This window comes from Monodelphis domestica, chromosome 7, assembly GCF_027887165.1.
Source record: "Monodelphis domestica isolate mMonDom1 chromosome 7, mMonDom1.pri, whole genome shotgun sequence".
NCBI lineage: Eukaryota > Metazoa > Chordata > Mammalia > Didelphimorphia > Didelphidae > Monodelphis > Monodelphis domestica.
This window is the reverse complement of record NC_077233.1, coordinates 191,954,828-191,979,707: the sequence shown is the minus strand read 5'-3', so window position 1 is coordinate 191,979,707 and position 24,880 is coordinate 191,954,828. Positions and strand designations below refer to the sequence as shown.

At 38.0% G+C, this 24,880-nt stretch overlaps 1 long non-coding RNA gene across 1 annotated transcript in view; it reads right to left on the bottom strand.

The window, feature by feature from the left end:
- Window positions 1-2,477: 2,477 nt before the first annotated feature.
- Window positions 2,478-24,880, bottom strand: part of LOC130455571 (uncharacterized) — a 70,735-nt gene continuing 48,332 nt past the window's right edge. Inside the window, exon 2 of the long non-coding RNA XR_008913647.1 lies at window positions 2,478-3,198. This is a non-coding gene — a long non-coding RNA (uncharacterized LOC130455571). The remainder of the gene's footprint in view (window positions 3,199-24,880) is intronic.

The following is a 24,880-nucleotide window of genomic DNA, read 5'->3' as shown; positions in this document are numbered from 1 at the left end:
TTGATTTCTGAATTCTTAAATTGGATGGGGCTTAAATTTTGTTGATCTTAAAAGCCAAACCTCTGCTGTTATCTCTTGTTTGTAAGCTGACAGACAAGTTTTAAGGGTCCTTTGTAATGTCAAAGATTTACACCTGTATTCCTAAAATAAACCTGATGCCAGCATCCCAGAAAGGAGAAGGGTTCTGTCCCGGATACCTAGTGATCTGTCGTGTTATCATCTGCTCTTTAGACTTTGTCATTAACATGTTAAAACTTCTGATGTACCAACTGGGTATTTGACACCCTGCTACCCATCTTGTGCAACTATTCTTAATAAACAGATGAGCTCCCTCTGACCATCCAAGGAGGGGCTTAAAAGCTGGAATGATCTCCGTGCCTCCTTGTGAGTTTCTTATAGGTATGCCTTTTCTCTCTTGATCTTTAACCCTTCCACCCATATTCTCACAGCCCTAGGCTTCCCTTTTTAAGTGCTCAGACCCATGCAAGAAGATTGTGGAGTAGCTGGACTGCTTCAGCACTCTTTCCCTCCTCAAGTATCTCATAATGTTTTCTTTGCATCTCTTTTATGTAGTTATCACAGTCTAATCTATTTTATTTAATCTATATTATTTGTGTCATCTACTCTTTGAAATAGAAATTCCTAGGGAATAACTTACTTTATTTAATATCCCAGTTCCTAGCATAGTTCCCTGTAGATACTTCATAAATATCTGTCAAATAAACAGAGAATGAGGGTATCAGTGTCCAACAGATGGGTCCACAATATATAAACCTATGAAATATTTGGACTATGATGCAAGACCTAACTTGTTCCATATAACAACTGCCCATTCACATGGTAATATCATTCTTGGGGGCTACACTCTGTCATATTTCTATATTATTTTTTGATAGACATATTTATTTGCATGCCTTTTTTGACTGTCATTTCCTGGACAGCTTTCATTTGACTGTTTACTCATGGCATAATCTTTGTGCCTCCTTGTGAGCAGGTAGAACAAGAAGAAAGCCTGTTCTTAGCAAGTGACAGGGTCATCTTTATTGTATGTTTCTATCACAGCTGTAGTTTAGAGGCCAGCAATAGTCAACGAGTAAAATACTATATAAAATACCACTAAATAAAATAATCTCAAAGGTACCTTTAAAACCATGGAGAAGCACTTCCTGAATTTGACAGTTCCCTCCCAAATACCTACTGTAATAAAAAGATAATCTCGGAGATATTTCTAGTTGTAATAAATGAGATACTCTGGAGTGACTAGAGAGATACTAGGGGAAACCTCAAAGTGCCTAGTTGTAATGGAAATACTACTACCAGGGATATTATCAATGGGTGCCTATTGATCACTACTGATGGCTAATAGATCAAGATATTTCCTACCCTCCACCCTTCACTTCTCAGTTTTCCACCCATACCCTCTTGCCTCCCTTCCCCTACTACCTGCTAGTCAGCCACCCTTCTGAGTAATTCAAAGGTGAACTGTGAGGTATAGAAAAGATACTCTTGTTCTCTTTCTCAAGTAAGAAGGTTTATTGGGGAGGACAAGGATGGATGAGGTGAGAGGGATGAGGTTTTCCCTAGTCTATAAGGAGGGGTAGGAGGATTTTGGGAAATGTCAGTCCTGTCACAACTGAAACACAAAAGTCTATTAGGGAGATGGGAGGACAACTGTTTAATCTTCTGTCTTCTTCTAATCAGCCCAGTATATAATGATCAATCACCAACATCAGTCACCCCAAAGCCTCAGCCTAGGTCAGAAAAAAAGCCAGTCTTCCCCTTGGTCAGAAGCCAAGGAAGTCTCTCCATTCATCTCCTGGCCAGGCTCCAATTGACTTTCCTGGGAACATTCTGTTTGGAATGTTCACCTTGACTGACAGATGATGTCCCCAGCTTTCTGTCTTGCATGCATGAAATTCTCTCTTCCTTCATGCATCTTCCACACTACTTACATTATGATGTTGAAAATCCACTCTTAAAATTGTGGGACACTTAAAAAAGAAGAAAAGAAATTGTGGGACACTAAGCCTTCTTTATAATAATGTGTCCTCTTCCCTTTCTTTGTTCATTCTGTTTCACCTAAGTGGAAAGTCTTCTTCTTTGCAGGTCAATGAAAGTTCATCTCATGTCGTAAAACCTCCACAAAGCTTTTGTGCCTGATACCCATAATTCCTTACTACTCTGGACTCCAGTGTCCTTCCTAAGTGCCAAGTTGCATAGCTTAGCTTATGGTCTTATTTTCTCATTGTTTCTTATATGAATATCCAGCCTAGAGTCAAATGGTAACATTCTTGAGGGCAGGGGTTATTTTGAACTTTTAAACCACCTACAATATTTACTAAAATGCAATTCACAGTGTAGGCGCTCAAAAACTCCTATTGATTCATGAATATTATACTAGTCCATGTTATTGTTAGAATTCCATTATAACATAATTCTATTTTTCATGCTTAACCCAATAACAAGAATCATATATATTGATTGAGCAATGATTACACTTTTTATTGTTCTGCATCACATTACTTCTATTTCAGAGCAATTGTTTTGTATATTATACTTGTATTTAAAAAAAAAGTTCTTCACTTTCTAAAGTAGTATCCACATTAATGAGCTCACAAATTACCTTTTTTTATCAAAGTAGTCAGACAAATGCATTGAGGTAGTTAGTCATTTGAATGGTTTTTTAAATCTGAATGTTTTTATAGAAATAATGCATTAATGTCAAGAATACCTGTTGATCATGAGATCGTGAACATAAAGTTGCATAAAGGGTTTACCCAAAGTGATATAGATTCTTTTAAAAAGGGAATCCCCTCTTTTGAGGACAAACTGATGGCAGTAGTAAAGAAGTTTAAAAAATAATTAAGCAGTTTGATCTAAACTACACCGATTTTGACATCCTCTTGGATGAACTTCTAACAAAAAAGGGAAACACTGAAAATCATTACAGAAACCAATTAATATTTGAGAATTGTTGACTGGCCTCTATAGAATCCTCATTGGGAAATGTGTTCTTATGCTGGGTCTCTGCAGTTAGTAAATGCTAGAAAGTTAGTTCTCCAGACCACGAAGGAGTGTTCCCAAAGACCAGGGACATGGTCCAAATTTGAAAGGGTCAGTCATGAAGTTGGAGAGACACCATCCACTTTCCTGGACAGATTAAAAGACCTTGCAGAGCATTTGGATTGGGTTGGATATCTGTAAAGAGAGGGATGGAAGCCATATTAGGAGTCAATTTGTTAAAAAATTTGCCCTGTAATGAAAAATTATTTCAGAAATCAGTGTCCACACTGGGATGAAATGGAGTTAGACAAATTGAGACAGGTAGCTTCCTATGTGTATCAAAGTGACAAGGACAAACAACAAGAAGAAAAAAATGAAATCATTGAAGACTTGATAAGGGAAATTAAAGAACTTAAGCTTAAATTAACTAAGTTAGATCAACAAGAAAAGACAATGGCAATTGTTAGGGAGTATAGACCACCAAGAGAGGTCTATAGCTAACAGAGAGGGTTCAACAACCAAGCCCCAAGATGTTATATGTTTGGGAGATAGGGCCACTTAATGAGGGACTGCCAAGCATGGGGACAAGTATTTAGGCAGAATTTCAGAAACAATGGAGGAAATTTTAGAGGAAACCAAAGCAGAGGCTTTAATGGGTTCAGGGAGAATGGCTATGTATTGAACAATGGTTTTGGCAGTAATTATGGCTATGGGTATCAAGACAGGAGACCTTATTACTCCAATGCATGCCATGATAGCTACTTTCAAGGGTCCTCCCAATCCCCAGACATGGAAATAATGCAAAACTACATAAAATCAGGAGCCAGACCAAAATATTCTCAAGTAGCTAGTAGTAACCCCTCAAAATGAGATGCACAAAAAGGAGTACATGGGGCCAGCTCTACATTATGAAGGTTTTCTGAGAGGAGTAGAACTGAATATATTGGAAATGGATATATAGAAATAGTGAATTTAGAAAATGAAGAAAGAGAAATAAATAATGTAGAGAGTGAAGGACAAGAAGAAAGGTTTGGTTTTCCTGATCCTGAGGTTCTAGTATCTGTTAGTCCAGTCCACCCTCTAAGAAACAGCACAGAACACCATGTTACCCTTCAAGTAGGAAATAACATTTATGATTGTATGTTAGACACTGGTGCAGCTAAATCTGGGCTAAAAAGATCTCCTAATAAAGAGCATGATGCAGTGGGTTCAATGAAAGTTTTGGAAATTTCAGGGAAATCCCAGGAAGCAAAAAAGGTACCATTATGTATGGTATTTTAGGTCCTTTTAGTGTAGAACACTCATTCCTATGAATGCCCAGCTCCCCAGTGAATCTTGTGGGGAGAGATCTATTGTGTAACTAAGGGCAACAATTGTGTGTACCCCAACTGGGGATATATCCCTAGAGTTACCAGAGGAATCCTTAAACTTATTCCCAGTATTGTTCTTAGATACCATATATACAGAGAGAGAGAAGGGTACCATATATATGAAATTCCACCAGATATTCATGAAGATTATAAACCTTCAAATAGTTCCACAAATATTGGATTGTTAAAATCAGCTGTCACTGTTAAGATTGTTACTAAGGAAGGTTCACCCCCTTCCATCTATCCCACAATACCCCCCTGAGTAGAGAGGCCATTGAGGGAATAACTCCAATAATTGAGTCCCGAATACAACAAAAGATAACAGTGCCCTGTACATCTGAGTATAATATACCCATACTACCAGTAAAGAAACCCAAGTTGGATGCCAATGGCAAACTTGTGTATCATTTTGTCCAAGATCTTAGAGCAGTGAACAACCATGTTGTGCAAAGGCACCCTGTTGTTGTCCTAAGTCCTGCAACAATAATTTCTGCAATTCTCCGCTAAGCAAAATATTTTACTGTGACATATTTGTGCTCTGTATTCTTTTCAATTCCAATCCATGACAACTCAAAAAAGGTTTTTGCTTTCACATGGAAAGGTACACAAATTACCTGGTGTCATTTGCCACAAGGTTATGCAGAAAACCTGATAATCTTCTCACAATTATTAACACGAGACCTTGCAAACATATATTTTAAGGAGAGCAGATTGATGCATTTTGTGGATGACTTGCTTCTGGCTTCACCAATATCCAAGGCATGTCAAAGAAATAGCAAACATATTTTGATTGAGTTGTATAAGAAGGAACAAAAAATATCAAAGTCTAAAGTAAAATGGTGTCTACCCAGAATGTAGTATCTTGGATTTGTGTTATCAGAAGGGTCCAGATATATTTCACCAAAAAGAATAGTAGACATAAAAAAACTTAATGCTCCAAAGAGCAAGAAACAACTCAGGGCAATATTGGGTGCCTTGGGATTTTGTAGGCAATGGATTCCAGGATATGGGGAAATTATAAAGCCACTAACACAACTGACAAAAGATAGTGAAAAAGAGCCACTGAAGTTAAAACCTAAGCATTTGGAGGCTATTACCAAGTTAAAGGAAGCTATTCTCTCAGTCCCAGCACTAGGCATCACTGATTACAAAAATCCATTTGTCCTATATGGGCATAAAAGGAGAGGTGTAGTGTCTGGTGTGCTCACACAAAGTTTGGGCCCATTACAAAGACCTATAGCTTATTACTCAGACCAACTGAATCCCATTGCTACAGAAATACCTTGTGTTGTAGCCACAGCATTGTTAGTAACAAAAGCTGCAGACCTTGTGCTAGGCTGTCCATTGATGGTGATATGTCCACATGAAGTGGAAGCCCTAATGTTAAGACACAGAACCCAAGCTTTTTCTGACCAGTGATTAACAAAGTATGAAATAATATTATTGGGTAATGACAACATAACATTGAAAAGATGTAATATCTTGAACCCCGATACTTTGTTACCTGACTTACTTACATAAGGGGAGCCTTTACATGACTGTGAAATCATAGTTCAGCTTGTAGAAAAACCTCAGGAACAATTCTCATATACTTCTAACCAACTGTGATTTAATTCTCTTCACTTACGGTACATCCTATATGAGAGAAGGCACAAGATACACAGGAGCAGAAGTAGTGACTGAGTTTGAGACTCTGTGGTTTGCCTCAGTGACTAGGAACTTGAGTGCCCAAGCAACAGAATTAATTGCATTAAAAAGAGTTTGTGAAACTGCAAAAGATCAAGCTGCCACAATATATTGTTTCTAAGTATGCCTTTGGCACATACCATGCAATTGGTTCTTTATGGCTTGGCTTCAGCATGGATTTTTAACATCTTCTGGTAGAACAATTGCAAATGCAGAAATAATCCAAGAACTGTTACAAGCTTTGCAGCTTCCTAAACAACACAGTAGTCCACTGCAAGGTCCACATGCACAACAATGATTTTTTAGCTATAGGAAATCATAGAGCTAATGTCACAGCTAAATTTGCTGCAGAACAAGGTCCTGAACTCATATTAAATCCCTCTGTAATTAGTGAAATAGATCTAAAAAAAGCTTACACATAGAAAGAGGTACAGAAGTGGAAGCAAAATGTTAAAGCCCAACAACTCAATGGTATCTGGATAGCCTCAATGGGAAAACCTATTCTCCCAAGATGATTTTATACTCATATCTTCCAAGCCATACATGCAAAAGGTCACTTTGGGACACAACCAAGAGTAGATACAGTTAAAAGAACATGGACTGCATCTTGTATTACCAGCATTGCTTCAAAGGTCTGTTCATCTTATTCAGTTTGCCAGCAATATAACCAACACATATTTAAACAAAAAGCTTTTGGGGGATATCCTTTAGCAGTTATACCCTTTGAACACCTGCAGACAGATTACATAAATATGCCTAAGGCAAGGAATTTCAAATACTGCTTGGTAATTGTAGACCTGCTAACATGATGGCCAGAAGTTTTTCTATCCAGCAAAAACACAGCAAGCTTTATAGCAAAGGTTTTGTTAAGAGAGATTATATCTAGGTTTGGTATACCAGGGAGGTTGGATTCTGACAGAGGTACACACTTTAAAGACTCAGTTTTAAAACAGATCTATGAAATTTGTAAATAACACCTAAATTCCATGTTCCTTACCATCCACAGAATTCAGGTCAGGTTGAGAGAATGAACAGAGGAATAAAGTCCGTGATAAGTAAACTGTGTACAGAACCTCATCTAAAGTGGCCAAATATACTACCACTTGCTCTATTCTATATGAGAACAAGGCCAAGAGATGATTTACACATTTCACCTTATGAGATTTTGTATGGTTATTCTCTTATGTAGGCAAAAACATTCACCTCAGTTTTTACATCTATGTTGGGGGAGATGTGAAAATAGCTGAATATGTAAGGGAATTACAAAACAGGGACAAAGAATTGCAAGAAATGGGGGCATTGGTACAAACAGGACCAATAGATTACACACTACACACCATACAACAAGGAGATTCTGTATATACAAAGAACTTTATCAGAACAAGTGCTAAGCAACCAGCTTGGGAAGGCCTATTTCATATTTTAATGATAACACCTACAGCTAAAAATGGGAGGAGAAAACATCTTGGATTCGCTGTTCACTTGTTAAGAAGATGTCTACAGGTGAAGAGATATCAGTGGAATTGGCTTCAGGTGAAGAGGTTGATCAAGGATGAGGAGACAAAGATCAAGGTAACAACTACACAATGGCTACACAAGGACAACTGCACAAGGACAAGGATAACGACAACAGAAAGGGGACAATGGAACCACCACAGACACTATTGTAAGAACAATGCTCTGATTTACATAACACAATAACAACACATAGCTAAAATCAACTTTGAACACTGAGAACAACACAGGAGTGGGCAAGAAGACAAAAGACTGAAGGTATTGCTTTGTTTTTAGATGATAAATAGACTTGTATAACAGAGAGGTTAGTAGAAAGAAGAGATTTGGTAAATATTTAGCATAGGGAATCTTCTAGTTTAAAATAATTAAGTAACATACAATTCTTTTATAACATAATTTGCAACACTAAATGACAATAATTAGAATTCATGCTAATATAAATATGGATTAATCAAATTATAGTATAAGTATTGCAATAGATGTAAGTTTATATCATAGTGTAGATTCTTATCTCAAGTGGAGGTTTCTTAGATTCCTATGAGGTAACAACAAAGTTTTATATCCTTATTAAAGGAATTTCAAGATTTTTGTAAACTTTAGATTACTCCACCCTACTTAGTCTAACAAAATCAGGAATGTCTACACCCATACTTAAGGATTAAGTATTTTAGAGGATGGCCTATGAAAGACATGTGCTAGCAAATGACAAATCAGAAACAACTGACAGACCCCTGGGCTCTCCTAAGTCAAGCCTAAGATATCATTGGTACATGTGAGACGCAGGAAAGTGATATAAAATCATCTATATATTTCATGTCACTTCCTCTCTCCGGCTCTCTTGGATGGCAGAGAGGTGGCTATCTTGGCATAGTAGCTTCTATTGTTCGGTTTTTAGTGATGAGTTTTCCTTGATACCATACTGGAGGAAGCCTAGTAACCTAGTTCAGTGAGGCGTCTTCTCTGAGATCTCTCAGAGTTTTAGGCTGATTCTTTCTCTTTTACCTTCCAAACACTATCCACTTAGAAGCTTCTAATCTTCTTCAGAAACCTTGTGGCAGAGGATTTTGAACTCCCCCTGGCACAGGCCAGGTGGGAGAAATCCTATACCCTTTCCCTCTCTCTTCTCCTTAATTTTTTCCCTATATATTGATTAAACCACCATATATTTCCAAACTGACTTGGGTATTTTTATTTGGGATATCCCCTGGCAACCAAAAATTAAATTTAGATTAGGTCACAACCCTAAATTATCCTTACATTTTCTATATCCACTTCAAGGGGGATTTTATCTTCCTAATAGGTGATTTTGAAGGAATTTGTATATGTACATGTACATAGCATGTACATAGCATGTAGATTTGTATATATACATAGTTAGGTTTCTTACAAGGTTTTTTGGTTTTCTTAGCATTGCAAGTTAATTTTGAGTTGTACCTGTAGATAGTTTTTATTTTCTTATATTAGCAAAGTATATTAGCATAGTTAAAAGGTTTGATTTGAGTTTTTTCCCCATTGTATTTGTAAGATGCAGTTTGAATTGTTTTACATAGGTTTTGCATTAGATAGGTTCTTCCTTTTTGTAATAGCATAGGCTACAGTTTGTTATTGTGATACTGTGTTATTGCAAGTGTTTGCATTTTGAATTTCTGTAATTGTAATGTTTGGACTTGCAAGTTTGCAAGTATTTTCCTTAATTTTTTTCTGTTTCCTGAAATTCTCTTTCTATCTTTAGCATAGGTTAGCTTAACATAGGACTAGAATAGTGATAGAATAAGATATGGTTAAGATAAAGACTATGTTTGGGGAATAGAAGAATGGTTTAGGAATAGATTAAAAATAGCATGGTTTACTAAGATCCATTGGGAAAGACATGTTTTTCCAATGGATCTCAAGGAGGAAGTTATTAGGATTAAATAGATTTGGGGTTAAGTTTGGGTTTAGTAACTAAGGACAGGGTAAAACTGCTGAGAGAAGTGTTACCTTAAGAACAGTTAGAACCTTGGGGAAAGGTTCCTGGCAGAGAATCTTGAAAACCTGGAAGTCTGTTGGTCATCCAACTGAAATTCTTCTTCTGAATTGTATATCTGCCCTGAAAGTAGGCTGGAAACTCAGCTCTCTGGGAAAACCTGGAATCTCGAATGGCATTTGGGAGAAGAAAAAAAGTTGGAGTGTTTGGGAATAGCTGGAGAAAAGAGACCAACAGATAAGAAGAAAGAAATATGTTTTTGTCCCTTCTGTGTGGCTATAGAGTGTGCAGGCCTTTTTAGACCTATCAGGCCTAGAAGCCTGACTAAACCCAGAAAGAATGGACTGTTGGAGCAGTGAGCTGAATGAATACAAGGAGGCAGTGAAAAAAAATATATATATATATATATATATTTGAGTAGTAGCATGAAATAGAAAACCAACAACCTTCAAGCCAGAAAGACCCGAGTACAAGTTTTGCCTCTGACATATATTGGCTGTGTGACCTAGGGTAAGTCACTTAACTTTTTAGTGCTTGCTCTGGACAAGTGGTGTCAAATTCAAACAGAAATGGTTCCCTTTTGGGTCTATACCGACTTTGAAAAATCACAAATTAGCATTACCTATGTTGTATTATATTTTTTTTATTTTGATAAACATTTCCCAATTTTACTGAGTTAGACTACACTGAGGAGTTGTAACACCTCTGTTCTGTGCAACTATTTAGACTACAAGTAGCAGGGAAATGACTCATCTCAAGCTGGTAGAAGGAATTTTCTCATATGGTAGTTTGCTATGCCAATGAAGTCACCGAGCTAGTCCTTACTCCTATTTGTTACTTAAACCAAATAATTTTAGCAAAATGGACACAGTTGCTGAGAGATCATTTTAATGGTAGTAAGACCTCACCTATACTGATTAAAATGTATCGCAAGATCATAATTAAATTATGGGAGAAAACTAATGACAAAAAAATAAGACTTTTAATTGAAAACTACCTATTAGAGTAATTTCTATTTCCAGACACATTCCAGCCGACATTGTTATGGAAAGGCATAACTGAAAAAAGAGAGAGACTAATTGGAACAATTAATTAAAACAACACACAATTAGTTTCAGTGTCAGCAATTTTGCTCCTCTCTTCCGTTGTTGGGGTGTTTGTGAGTGTTTATATTGAGTTGTATTACCCTGGGGATTAGCTCTCTGTGCTGCAAATTGACAAGTACAGATACAAATAGATGAGAAGAAAATGATCCCTCCAGGTTAAGGCCATAACCATAACTAATGCTTTGTTGTTCAATTCTTATTTTGTTTCTGCTATCTTTGCTAAGGGATGCCTTTTTGGATTGGGAAACAGAACAAAAACAGATACTAAGCTAGGCAGAAATATGGTACTGTGAAGTACTTGTCTTGAAGTCAAGAAGACCTGAGTTCAAATTCTGCCTTACAGGTTGTGGGACCCTTGGGCAAGTCACTTAACTTCTTGGTGCCTAAATTTCCTTATCTGTAAAATGAAAATAATGATAGCACAAAAGGTTGTGGTGAGGATTAGATGAGACAATATAGGCAAAGACAAAAAACTTTGACTAAGAATTCAAAACAAAAATAAAGATGTGATAAGAAGGCAACTAGGTAGCCTCAATGAGTTTAATTATCAAGACCTAGTGTCCTAAATACTGAATGATCTTGAAAAGTCAGAGAAAATAGGAATTCCATGAAGATGTCCAGAGCCTTATAATTTTGCTCAGCTTGCCTACATTACCTGAAATTTAATAACAAATGGGCCAAATTAATTAAAATAACACCCTACCCCTTCCAAAAAGAGGGGAAATTAAAGAACCCTCAATGGAATGGAAATGGAAAAATGGAAAAACTTGCAAGAAAACTAAAAATAAAGAATAAAGTAACAAAAACAAATAAGAAGCCTCAATATATTTTAAAAAGAAAAGAAAAATGGGGGCAAAATGATCGTAAGAGAATTCAAGGAGAAATCACTAGAAGAAAAAAAAAACCCACAATACTGCAACAACAAAAATAGATGCTGCCCCACCCCCAGAAAGGCGGGATGATCACAATCTCCACAATGCTTTAGAAAAACTAAAAAGAGATATAAAAGAAGACCTACCATCTATCAGGATGGAAATCATTTCATTCAAAGGAAATTTTTTAAAAAGACACACGATTCAACAGTTTAGAAAGCATAGTAGAAAAATTTACCCAGGAAAATCTGAAGAGAATGAGAAAAATGAAACAGAAAAATGAAGTGATGTCAACAATAAAGCAAAATAAAACAACCCAGCTAGAAGACTACTTCAGAGACCTATAAACCAAAGCATCAGATGTGGAAGGGGGAACTCAGTGTGAGAATTATTGATCTCCTACCAAAAAAATCATGATAAAGAAAAAACCATGAATACAACACTTCAGGAAATCATGCAAGATAATTTCCAGGAAGTAGTAGAAATACAAAGCAGATCACAAATAAGGCTGTTAATTAAAATATCAATAGAATATACAGGATACTAACATGGAAGTACTCCAAGATTATCTCAACCAGATATGTAGCTTCCAAATTCTAGAACTCTGGTTTCTCAGAGAGACTCTGACAAGCTGGTAGGAAGAAAATTCAAATATTTTTAAAAGCACAGATTTGAATTACACAAGATTACTCAACAAGAAGTATAAAGAAAAGAAGAGGCTAGAATATGATAAACCAAAAAGTAATTGATTTGTACAGATTTATTATCTACCCTGAAAAATAGCATATCTACCATAGAAAACAAAATATATTTCTAACAATGTTAGTTCTCTTTTGTGCTTAAAACTAGAAGGTTTAGAAAGTAACAAAAATATATTGTGATCAAAAATGAAATTATTAATTTTAAATATATGTGCTCAATTGCAATATAACCAAATTCTTAGAGGAAAAACTACCTGAAATAAAAAAAAGATAATGTTTGCATAGTAGTTTAAGATTTACAAAGTGAAGGGGCAGGTAGGTGGTTCAGTAGATAGAGAGCCAAGTCTGGCGGGGGGATGTCCTATATTCAAATCTGGCCTCAGACATTTTCCTAGCTGTTTGACACTGGGGAAGTCACTTAACCCCAACTGTTTCACCCTTACTAATGCTTCTGATTTGATACCAATACCTAGTACCTCATTTGACTGTTATGAAAATCTTGTGAGGATAATTACTTGTTTGTCCTATAAGCCAGTTATATATTCATTAGTGTCTGAGGTTACTCTGGAAGGGAGAGATATATTGTCGATTTATTGCAAGGATATATAAAGTAACTTAGCCACTTGGAAGTTCCATGGGAGATAGTGAAAAAAAAAAAGTCTTTTCAACACAATTCTTGGCACAGTCACCCATGAGACCTTGCTTCCTGTTTTCTCTGGTATGATGGTTGAGGTTCACAAAAGCCAGTTGTGAATGGTCCTTCCCTTCTTTGCTGATGAAGAATTTTACATATCTCAGAAGTTATGAATGGAAAAATAATAACATGATTTGACCTTATTATCTAACTAGGGTTTTTAATTGCTATTTTATTTCCCAGGATAGCCTTGAATAAGAGAAACTATAGACAGGTATATTAGAATTTAAGGATCTTATACTGGAAGCTGCAGGACCTCAAGATGAATGGCATATGCTTGTCCAGCTTATATTTATTTTAAAAATTAGTGCTGATTATTATGTTTTATAATACTACAGATAATCATATTCCTGATGTACAGATGATGAGATCAAATCTAAGGGATATTAGCTCTTGGCCACACAACCAGTAAGTGTCAGAGGGAGAATATGAAGGTAGATTTTCTAATACACTATACCCTGTTGGTTTACTAACACTGATTGCTTTTTCAAAGGTTAACAAATTTAACAGTAATATACATAAGAAGGAAATGAAAATCTTGAACAGTGTTGGAAAGGGTTTGGTTTTTAGGTACTTAGAAAAGAAATCAATTATCATTAATAGCCAGCATAGCTTCAACAACAGCAGGACATAGAAGATTAACCTCATCCCATTTTATATGATGATATTAGATTAGTGGGTCACAAGAATGTCACACACAGCATTCTTGGTAGCATTTGAAAAAATCTTTCATGCTATACTAGTAGAAAAAGATGGAGAGAATTGGACTAGATTATATCACAGTTGAATGGATTCAGAACTGGTTGAATGACCGAATCCAAGGAGTGGTAATGAATGGATTGATTTTCAACTTGAAAGAATGCCCCCAGGATCCTTCTTTGGTTCTATGATATTCAACATTTTTACTAAGGACTTGAATACAGGGAGAGATGGAATGCTTATCAATTTTTTAGAAAGCACAAAACTGGTTAAAATGGCTTATTCACTGGGTAACAAAGTAAGCATTCAAAAATGGTACTAAATTGTATAAGATGAAGCTTTAAGTAGTTTAATGGAAGTCTTACACAGTTTAAAAAAATTCATAGGATTTGGAAAGGGATATTAGAGATTATATATCCAACCACCCTCATTTTGACAATGTTTAATTAAATGGTTAAATGATAAAAACAGGTTTATATGGGGAAAAATACCACCCAGGCTTACTGAGTTGTCAAAGTCAGACCTAGAACCTAGGTATTCTGGCCCCAAATTACATTCTTGGTACAAATACAAAAGAAACTAAAAAAGGTGAATATAATCTTGAGCTGCACTAAAATATGTGATAATGAAAGAAGGTGATAATGACAGTGCACTCTGCTCTACGGTCAGCCTGTATACCTGGAGTCTTGTGTTCTGTGCTTGATTTCACAATGAAGAATGTTAAGCTTCAGGGCCTCCAAAGGAGCCCGGAATTGGAGAATACCTGATCATTGTTTTCAGGTATTTAAAGAGGCATCATGAGGGGGTAGGATTAGGCATGTTCTGAAGGTCCCCAAAGGGCAGAACCAGAAGTAACAGAACAAAGTTAAAGGGGACTAAAGATACTGGCAAAGGCAAGAAGCTTTTATTAAGGGGGGAAACGAATGAGATATAGATTAAATTAGAGCCTTTGAAGCATATAAATTTAATTATTTTTGCCAGTTCCTCCATCTGTAAAGTATGAAAGATAACTATTACCCATCTATTTCCCTTGGGCTCTGAGATTAGCCAATAATTATAGTGTTGAGCAAGAATAGCATTACTTATTTTGTACTCAAGTTTTGCTTCTATTCAGCTTGAGGATTAGTGTATTTGGCATAGCTGATCCTTGCTTCCAGTGTCACCTCCAAATTTCTGATTCTATTCTGAAGCAAAGGAAGGAGCCAAATCATCCCTGGGAAGCATGCACAAAATATTCCCTTCCTATTTGAACTCTTCATCCTCCCCCCATTTATATTCTCATGTTCTTGTCCAGATTTCAGCAGGAAATATATAAGATCTTGGACAACTGCAGAAAGATTTGCATTGTAAGTCCTTCTGTAGTCAAACAAAAAACATTAGGCAGAAGTCTACAGCCTATTATCTAAGAGGATGTTTATTGCATCTATGTATTCATGGCCCAGGAAACCAAGGACATGGGGGGAAAAAAGAGCATTTTAGTAGTCTCAGTTACAAGCAAACTTGATCTTTGTTTCTACATTTTAAATGTCAAACTATATCGAGTAATTTGCCATTTTTCCAATTCACTTCAGATTTGGTATGATCTAAGCGAAGTACAATAGCTCAAAACTGATCTAGGCTATAAATTCTGATATATTTATTAACAACAGAATATTCTTTTCTGGTTATAAAATAATGTGAGGGCAATTAAATGGCAGAATAGATAGAATGTCAAGCCTGGAGCCAGGAGGACATGCTTTCAAATCTGGCCTCAGACATTTCCTTAGTTGTGTGGTCCTAGACAAGTCACTTAACACTGTTTGCCTAGCCCTTGCTGCTCATCTGTCTTAGACCTAATACTAGGACAGAAGGTCAGGGTTTAAAAAGAACAAAAGAAATCAAGGTGTACTTATAACTAAATTAAAACAAACAAAACCACCACATTTTAAATGTTTAAAGAGAAAATTCTTTGTTGTTGTATGAAATAAGAGGTTATTTTGTAGCTTAAAAATATTGGATCCATTTACAGGAAGTTGTCCATTAGGGTCAACATTATCATCTATTTTAGCAATGACGTCTATTGGACATCTTAATTTGGATGTCCTGTAGACATCTCAAACTCAACTGGAGAAGCAGCAGATAAAATGGCTAAAGTTCTAGATGGAGATTCAGGAAGAATAGGAATCAAGCATCTGCTCCAGACATTTCCTACCTGTGTTACCCTAGAAAAGTCATTTTAACCCCATTGCCTAGCTCTTGTTGCTCTTCTGCCTTGAAATCAATATAGAGTATTGATTGTAAGACAGAAGGTGAGGGTTTTAAAAAAATAATCCTTCCTCAGTCCTTCCTCTCCCTCATCTTGTCCATCTCCAATTGCTTGTCATTTCTCCTCCGCACTAGGCTGTACTGCTGAGACTCTCTTGACTTTCTCTACCATACCACAGAAGTCTCTTCCCCATGAAAATTTATATCATCCCTGGACTTCTTAGCCCAGCAGTATCCTTTCCTCAAGTAGCCCCTCCTCTTACTGGCTGGTTCCTCCCAGAACTTCCACATCAGGACAGCCACATCTTCATTTCTTTCCTGTCTCTATGGACTTTCTCTAACATTCCCTTAGTCTATTTTCTTCTTCCCCTACCCCAAATCCTTTTTAAAGTTTCCTTTCTTAAAAACGCTTACCTTGGGAGTTCCGTTCAAGATGGCAGCATGGAGAGAGCTAAAGTTCAGATCTCCGGAAACCCCTTCCTTACCGATCTCAAACTGTATGCTCCTAGGACACCGCAATTCAAAACAAACAACAGGATAGATCCAGGGAACCCTCCTCCTGGACCTGGACCTGGATCAAAAGGTACGGCCCCTCAAAAGCCAGAACCCAAGATCACTGGATCTAAGGGATAGGCAGAAGGAAGGTCCCAGGACCCATCCCCCTCAACCCAGAGCGCTGAGTCTGAGGCAGCAGGGGGAACCTAAGAGCCATCAAAAGGACCCCAGGGCCGGCTACTCAGAAGGCCACATCCTGAAAACAACCTGAGCCAGTCACGGGGGCACCCAGACAGCCGTGAAACAGAGAGAGACAGAGGGGAGCCTGTAGCCCCTGGCTGGATCCTTCCCTCAGAGTCTCAGGGAAGGTCCCTGCTTTAAGACACACTCAATCCAACCCAGGGGAAATTAATCCTATCAGGAAACCACCGCCTCTTCCTCCTCAGAGTGCAGGGTCTTCTGAGACAATAGTAACCCTCAGGGCCTGCTACTCAGAAGGCCACATCCTGAAAACAACTTAAGCCAGTCACAGGGGCACCCAGACAGCCGGGAAACAGAGAGAGACAGAGGGGAGCCTGTAACCTCCTGGCTGGATCCTTCCATCCGAGTCTCAGGGAAGGTCCCTGCTTTAAGACACACTCAATCCAACCCAACTGAAGTTAATCCTATCAGGAACCCTCAGAGCTCCGGGAAGCCTTGCCCCCCCCCCCTCAGAGTGCAGGCCTCTCTGGCCCACAAAGGCTCTGAGATACCTTGGGGACAGTGCAAAGCCAGGCTCAGAGCATGGGAGTAAGGCAATGAAGAAGCATCGGGAGGGAACTGAGAGCAGTAACACCCACAAATGGACAATTTGCCTGGGGCTAAAGCCTCTGAACACCAGACAGAGATAAGAAAAGCTAGACCTCCCTACTCAGATAGAGATGGCAAACAGCACAGAAAAGCCTCAACACTCCAAGAAAAACAAGAAGAAGGGGGAAACTTTGGACACATTTTATGGAGCAAAAATACAATATACAGAGGAGATAGAAGAGGAAACACAAGCAAATGCTCTGAAACCTTCCAAAGGAAACGGAAACTCTCCACAAACCCATGAATAATTTGAATAGGAAATGATAAAAAAGATGGAAGCCTTCTGGGAGGAAAAGTGGGAAATAATGCAAAAGAAATTCACGCATTTACAAAACCAGTTTGACCAAACTAAAAAGGAAAACTAGGCTTTAAAAGTCAGAATCAGCCAACTGGAAGAAAACGAGCAAGAATTAATAAAGCAAAGCCAAAAGACCAAGAAATTAGAAGAGAACATAAAATATCTCACCGACAAGGTCATAGACTTGGAAAATAGAGAGAGAAGAGACAATTTAAGAAATAATCAGACTACCAGAAAAGCCAGAAATAAACCGCAAACTCGACATCGTAATACAAGAGATAGTTAAAGAAAATTGCCCAGAGATTCTAGAACAAGGGGGCAATACAGCCACTGAAAGAGTTTACAGAATACCCTCTACACTAAATCCCCAAAAGACAACTCCCAGGAATGTTATTGCCAAATTCCAAAGCTTTTAAGCAAAAGAAAAAATCTTACAAGAAGCCAGAAAAAGACAATTTAGATATAAAGGAATGCCAATCAGGGTTACACAAGACCTTGCAAGTTCCACTCTGAAAGACCGTAAGGCATGGAACATGATTTTCAGAAAGGCAAGAGAGCTGGCCTTCAACCAAGAATCAGCTATCCAGCAAAACTGACTATATACTTCCAAGGGAAAGTATGGGCATTCAACAAAATAGAAGATTTCCAACTTTTTGCAATTAAAAAACCAGAGCTCTGTGGAAAGTTCAATATCGAAAATCAAAGAGCATGGAATACCTGAAAAGGTAAATATGAAGGAAAGGGAAAAGGAGAAAAATGGTATCTTCTTCTTTTACTCAAACTCTCTTGTACAAGGACTACATTTATATCAATCTATGTATACTAACATGTGGGGAAAATGTAATGTGTAAATAGGGGGAAAAGAAAGACCAAATAGAATAATCTTTCTCACACAAAGATTCACACAGGAAGGGGAGGGGAAGAAAACTCCTATAAGAAGGAGAGGAAGAGAGTTTTTACTTAAACCTTACTCTCAGGGAAATCAACTCTGAGAGGGAAGAACATCCAGATCCATTGGGATTTTGAATTCTATCTTACCCAACAAGGGTAGAGAGAAGGGAAAACCAAGGGGGATAGGAAGGGAGGGAACATCAAAAAGGGAGTGAAGAAGAGGGGGGTGGGGGAGGGAACAAAAAAGGAGGGGCTAGAAAGGGAAATATATCAAGGGAGGGGACATGGGGGACTGATTTAAAATAAACCACTGGATTAAAAAGTTGGAGCTGAAGAAGAAAGGTTAGAATTAGGGAAGGATATCAAAATGCTAAGGAGTCCACAAATGACAATCATAACTTTGAACGTGAATGGGATGAACTCACCCATAAAACATAGATGAATAGCAGAATGGATTAGAATCTAAAACCCTACCATATGTTGTCTTCAAGAAACACACATGAGGTGAGTAGATACCCACAAGGTCAGAATTAAAGGATGGAGTAAGACCTTCTGGGCCTCAACTGACAGAAAGAAGGCAGGAGTGGTAATCATGATATCTAATAAAGCCAAAGCAAAAATAGACCTGATCAAAAGGGATAGGGAAGGTAATTACATTCTGTTAAAGGGGACTTTAGATAATGAGGAAATATCACTAATCAACAGATGTTGAAACAGACAAACAGAGCTTAAGTGATTTGCCCTGAGTCACACAGTTACTAAGTATCAGAAGTCATATTTGAACTCAAGCTTTTCTGATTCCAGGCCCAGTGCTCTAACCATTATGTAACCTACATGCCCATTTGATCCATCCTTCCCTAATTAATTTAATATACACTATTGCTAAATTGCACTTTCTTGGCTATCTTTATTGTTCCTACACAAACTGTATCTTTCCTGAAATACATACATGTACATCCAGTAGACCTGCCTTTTTTCTTGTTTGAGGTCTGAGTCCTCTAATCAGAAAGGCTCTAGAAAGGGGCATTGCAAAATAAATAAATAAATAAAAGATCATAAATTGACAGATGGGACAGAAAATGGGGCTTTTTTTTCTTGGAACCAGGGACTCAGGAGGGCATGTGGTCTGTCTCAGCCTGTTCAGGTGGCTCAAAGAGCTAGCTGGCTGTGCAACTTCAGCCCATGCTTCTCACTAACACTCTCCCTCTCCCTCTCCCTCCCTCCCTCCCTCCCCTCTCTCTGTCTCTCTCCCTCCCTCTCTCTGTCTCTCTCCCTCCCTCCCTCCCTCCCTCTCTCTCTCTCTCTCCCTCTCCTTCTCTCACCCTCCCTTTCTCTCTCCCTCTACCCCCCCTCTCTCCATCTCTCTCTCCATCTCCTTCTCTATCCCTCCATTTCTCTCTCTCCCTCCCTCCTTCTCTCTCTTTCTCCCCCCTCCCTCTCTCTCCATCTCTCTCTCCATTTCCTTCTCTCTCCCTCCCCCCCTCTCTCCATCTCTCTCTCCATCTCCTTCTCTCTCCCTCCATTTCTCTCTTTCTCTCTCTCTCTCCCTCCCTCCTTGCAATTATGCTCCCAAAGCATAGTACCAGCTCTTTTGGCTCTAAGCCAAAGCATTCAAAGCCAGTGATGTGGTTAGCAAGAAAACAGAAGTGTTAGGGGAAGCTAGGTGGCTCAGGGGAGAGAGTACCAGGCCTAGATATTGGAAGTCTTGGGTTCAAATCTGCCTCATATATTTCCTAGCTATGTGACCTTGGATATGTCAAGTAATACCATTTGCCTAGTTCTTACCACTCTTCTACCTTGGATTCAATACATGGTATTGATTTTAAAATGAGAAGTAAGGGTTTAAATATACATTTATATTATAATTTTATATGTATTTTGTTATATATAATTTTATCTATAATTTTATATAACATATGTAAATTTATATGTATATATATTATATAGGAGAGGGCAGCTAGGTGGTTTAATGGTTACAGGGCCAGGTCTGGATTTGGGAAGACCAGGGTTCAAATGTGGTCTGAGACACTTCCTAGCTCTATGACCCTAGACAAGTCACTTAACCCCATTTGCCTAGTCCTTACTGCTCTTCTACCTTGGAACCAATACTTACACTCAGTAAAGGCTTTTTTAAAAGAAAAGACTGGTGTTAGAAGAACTTGATGCTAGAATGTCTATGGCTTCTTTCTGCTACTCATTTGGGATTCATAACTCTACAATTGTTATATTCCCCCCAAAAGAAGGAAAATTATGGTATTAGTGGTTGCAGGAACCAACTGCCTCTCTCATGAGTTAAATGCATCATTCGGATTTTTCACTTTAGAGTAGTTGTCTAGCCACGTTACTCAGTAAAAGCTGAGGATTGAGTGTATTTCCATAGCAGGCTGCTAGGTGCTGGGGATACAGGTGGGACAAAAGAAATAGAGCCTTCCCTCCGCTTGCTTCTCCAAGGGTAAAGACGCACTTAAAGATAAGTGCATGCCTGATTCCTGGAGTCGTGATAGGCTACACCAAGGATCAAACTGGTCAGGAATGGCTTCCCATTGGAAGTGGCGCATAAGCAAAGTCTCTACAACAGCCGAGGATTCTCAGAGGAGGAATTTAAGAGAAAATGATTCCAAGCTGGGGAAAAGCCTATACAAAGGTATAAGGATTTGGAAAATTGAATCATAAGTTTAGAGAACAGCAAGTAGGCTCATTGGGCTGGACTAGAAAGTATTCAGTAATAATACAGACTAAACCTAGAAGTGGGGTGTTAGGTGGCACAGTGGCTAGAGCACTGGGACTGGAATCAGGAAGACTCATATTCATGAGTCCAAATCTTGACTCAGACAATTGCTAGCTGTGTGACTCTTGGCACATCACTTAATCCTGTTTGCCTCAGTTTCCTCATCTGTAAAATGAGCTGGAGAAGGAAATGGCAACCCACGTCAGTATCTTTGCCAAGAAAACCCCAAATGGGGTAGTGAAGATTCAAAACTGAGTGAACAACAAAAGCCTAGAATGGTAAACTTCAGCAGAAATGTAAAGGTCTTTAAATGTTATGCTGTGCGTGCTGCATTTTATCCTAGAGGCAATAAGGAACACCTGCCAGTAAGCTTTACAAAGCTGATCTTGGTGGCAGTGTGAAGAAAGTTTAAAAAGCCGGCATCCTATGAGCCTATGTCATGTGGGGAAGAGGCAGTGAGAGATGAAGGAGGATAGCGACAGGATGAGGGGAAAGAAGGGAGTGGACTCAAGAAATGTTGTCGAGGCAAAAATGACAACTAAAAGAAAATGGATTGGGAGGGAAAAGACAAAGGACAGACACCAAGGCTGGGAACACGGTGTCCAGCAGGACAGTGACATCCTCCACAGAAATCGGGGAATTCCAAGCAGGTTAGTTTAATGGTGAAGATAGTTAAATAAAGCTTGGATTACTGACTTTGAGGTTGCTTTGGAAAACTCATTTGGCCGAGAACAGCCTTTGTGGATACCCAGATTTAGGGCAAGGAAGACTACAAAAGAGTGGTCCCACCGGTAGGAAGAGAATTCCCTGAAAGGAAATGTGTCTTTTGGTTTTCTTGTTCTTTTTATTTGGGGTTGGGGGATAGAGTAGAAGGGGGAACGAGTCTCCATGAGTCATTTCATCAGTATAGAGTTTTCAGATGAACTGCCAAAGGGGATCAGCAACTGCTTGATGACTTGTAGGCTTAAGAAGTTGCCTCAGGCATTAAGAGGTTGAATAACTTCCTTAGGGTTATACAAACCAATATGTTCCAGAAATATACTATAAATTTAAATCACCCTAACCTGAGTCTAGCTCTCTATCCATATCACCATAGTTCCTCTTTTAATGTCACCAATCATGGAATATTGTGCATCTTTGCCATCTGCATTGCTGTATTATCCTCATACTCTAGAGGCTCTGAATTCTGATGATAGCAGTTACTTATGATGCATACTACCTAGGTGACCTTGGGCTTGCCATTTAACCTCCATATGCCTCAGTTTATTTCTCATTAGTAAAATAATGAGATAAAAATAAAATTTTAAATAGCCTCTGAGACAGGAGATTCTGGGTTTAATGTAACTGATACTTCCTTACTGTGTGATCCTGAGCATGTCATTTAATCCCCACTGCCTAGCCCTTTTTGCTCTTCTGTCTTGGAACCAATACACAGAAGTGATTCTAAGATGGAAGATAAAGGTTTAAAAAACAATGGCCTCTGGCAAATCTTTTAGCTCTATCTCCATGATTCTATGATTCTGTGTTTCAACTAAATTTTGTCTTCCTTTGAAGCTAGACAGCTCATTGGACAGAGAAGCAGGCATGAAGAAGGGAGGTCCTGTTCAAACTTCAGGTACTTAATAGCTACGTGACCCTGGACAAGTCACTTAACCCCCATTGCCTAGCCCTCATCACTCTTCTGCCTTGGAACCAATACACAGTATTGATTCTAAGACAGAGGTAAGGGATAAGGAAAAAAAAGAAAGGAAGGAAGGAAGGAAGGAAGGAAGGAAGGAAGGAAGGAAGGAAGGAAGGAAGGAAGGAAGGAAGGAAGGAAGGAAGGAAGGAAGGAAGGAAGGAAGGAAGGAAGGAAGGAAGGAAGGAAGGAAGGAAGGAAGGAAGGAAGGAAGGAAGGAAGGAAGGAAGGAAGAAAGAAAGAAAGAAAGAAAGAAAGAAAGAAAGAAAGAAAGAAAGAAAGAAAGAAAGAAAGAAAGAAAGAAAGAAAGAAAGAAAGGAAAAAAAAAGAAAATGTGAACAGTGGAAATCCAAACTTATTAAATGAGACAATCATAATTTTAAAATATTATATATATATAAATATAAATTATATATTATATATACTATATAATTTATACAAATATAAATATATATTATATATATAAATTATAAATATATATATATATATACTTTTATCATAGTACTGACCCTATCATTTCAATGATATAAGGAACTCCCCAGATGAGGAAATTTCCATTGTGAAAACAATCAATGCCTTCTCTGCTATTCCTAGAGGATTACCTGGAGCACTGACAGCTTAACCAACTTTCCTAAAGTCACACAGTGTCAGAGGTGAGACTTAAAGTCATGTCTTCCTGGTACCAAATCCAGTTCTCTGTTTCATCACATGGCTTCTATCAATTCAGTCAATGTTTAGTAAATACCTATTGTGATCAGAGAACCTTCTAAGAAATACAAAATTTTGATAAGACATCAATAATTGCTTTTGTTGAACTGCATGAGAACTTTTTTCATCTCAAAAAGATTCTGGTCACAAAAATTAAATTTCCATACAATTTTCTAGGAATGTATTTATTGCATAAAACAAAGTACACATGAAATTCTCAGGAAAAGGAAGTAGGGTGTGCCTGAGTTCTATACTTTTTTTTTTAAGCCTTACCTTCCACCTTAGAATTAATACTGTGTATTGGTTCCAAGGCTAGTAAAGGCTAGGCAATGGGGATCAAGTGACTTGCCCAGGGACACACAGCTGAGAAGAACCCTGAGATTTGAACCCAGGACCTCCCATCTCTAAGCCTGACTCTCAATCCACTAAGCCACCCAGCTGCCCCTGAGTTTTTGTGATCAACGAAGTCAACTTTATCCTTGAGAATACCTAATTGGAACAACCTCTTAATTTGCTAACTGCCCCATAAGATCAAACTAGAAAAAATACAATAAATTTCCTTTAAAAAAATCATTCTGTTGTCATCTTTGGTTTTCTTTTCATCTATATTTCCCCACCTTCTGCTCTCTACTTGAAAAGAAGAATTGTTGGTATAAGAGTGATAAGAGGGCAACTAGATAATAGTGCATAGAACACCAGGCTTGGAATTAAGAGGATCTGGGTTCAAATGTGACCTCAGACACTTCCTAGCTCTGTGACTTCTGGAACAAGTCATTCAACTCCAATTGCCTAAAAGGCATTCTTTTTGCCTTGGAACCAATACTTAGTATCAATTCTACAAAAGATTTTTTAAAAGGGTGACAAGAGAAAAAATAGCAAATATAATGAATGTATCAAAAAAAAAAAAAAAACAACTGATGCTAGGTCCAATGCTCCACATCTACTGACCCTCATCAACACAATGGACTTTTGTCTCTAACCAGCACCTTTTAAATTAAGCCCTAAAATCTTTCCTTTTTTCTTCTCTTCCATCAAATAAAAAAATTCTCCTTCATTACCTTTCTCCTTATGGTAGGACCTAATCATCATTTAGTTCTGCCTCATGAAAGCTCATTCTTAAGCAGGGCAAAACATACTGTAGCTTGGGTTCCAATATAGTGTGTCTGAGACAAACAGCTGGTCTAATATCATGGCTGATGAGTTAATTGCTGTTTTGATGACTTAGGGTAATGGCCTGCATAACCCTGTAATTTAAACCATTTCATTAAGTGTCCACAAGCTGTACTGGATTCGGGTAAAATGAGGCCAGAGTCACTCGAGTATAATCAGAAGGAAGAGATAGACAACAACAATCTCAATGTCACACTGGCGTGCCAA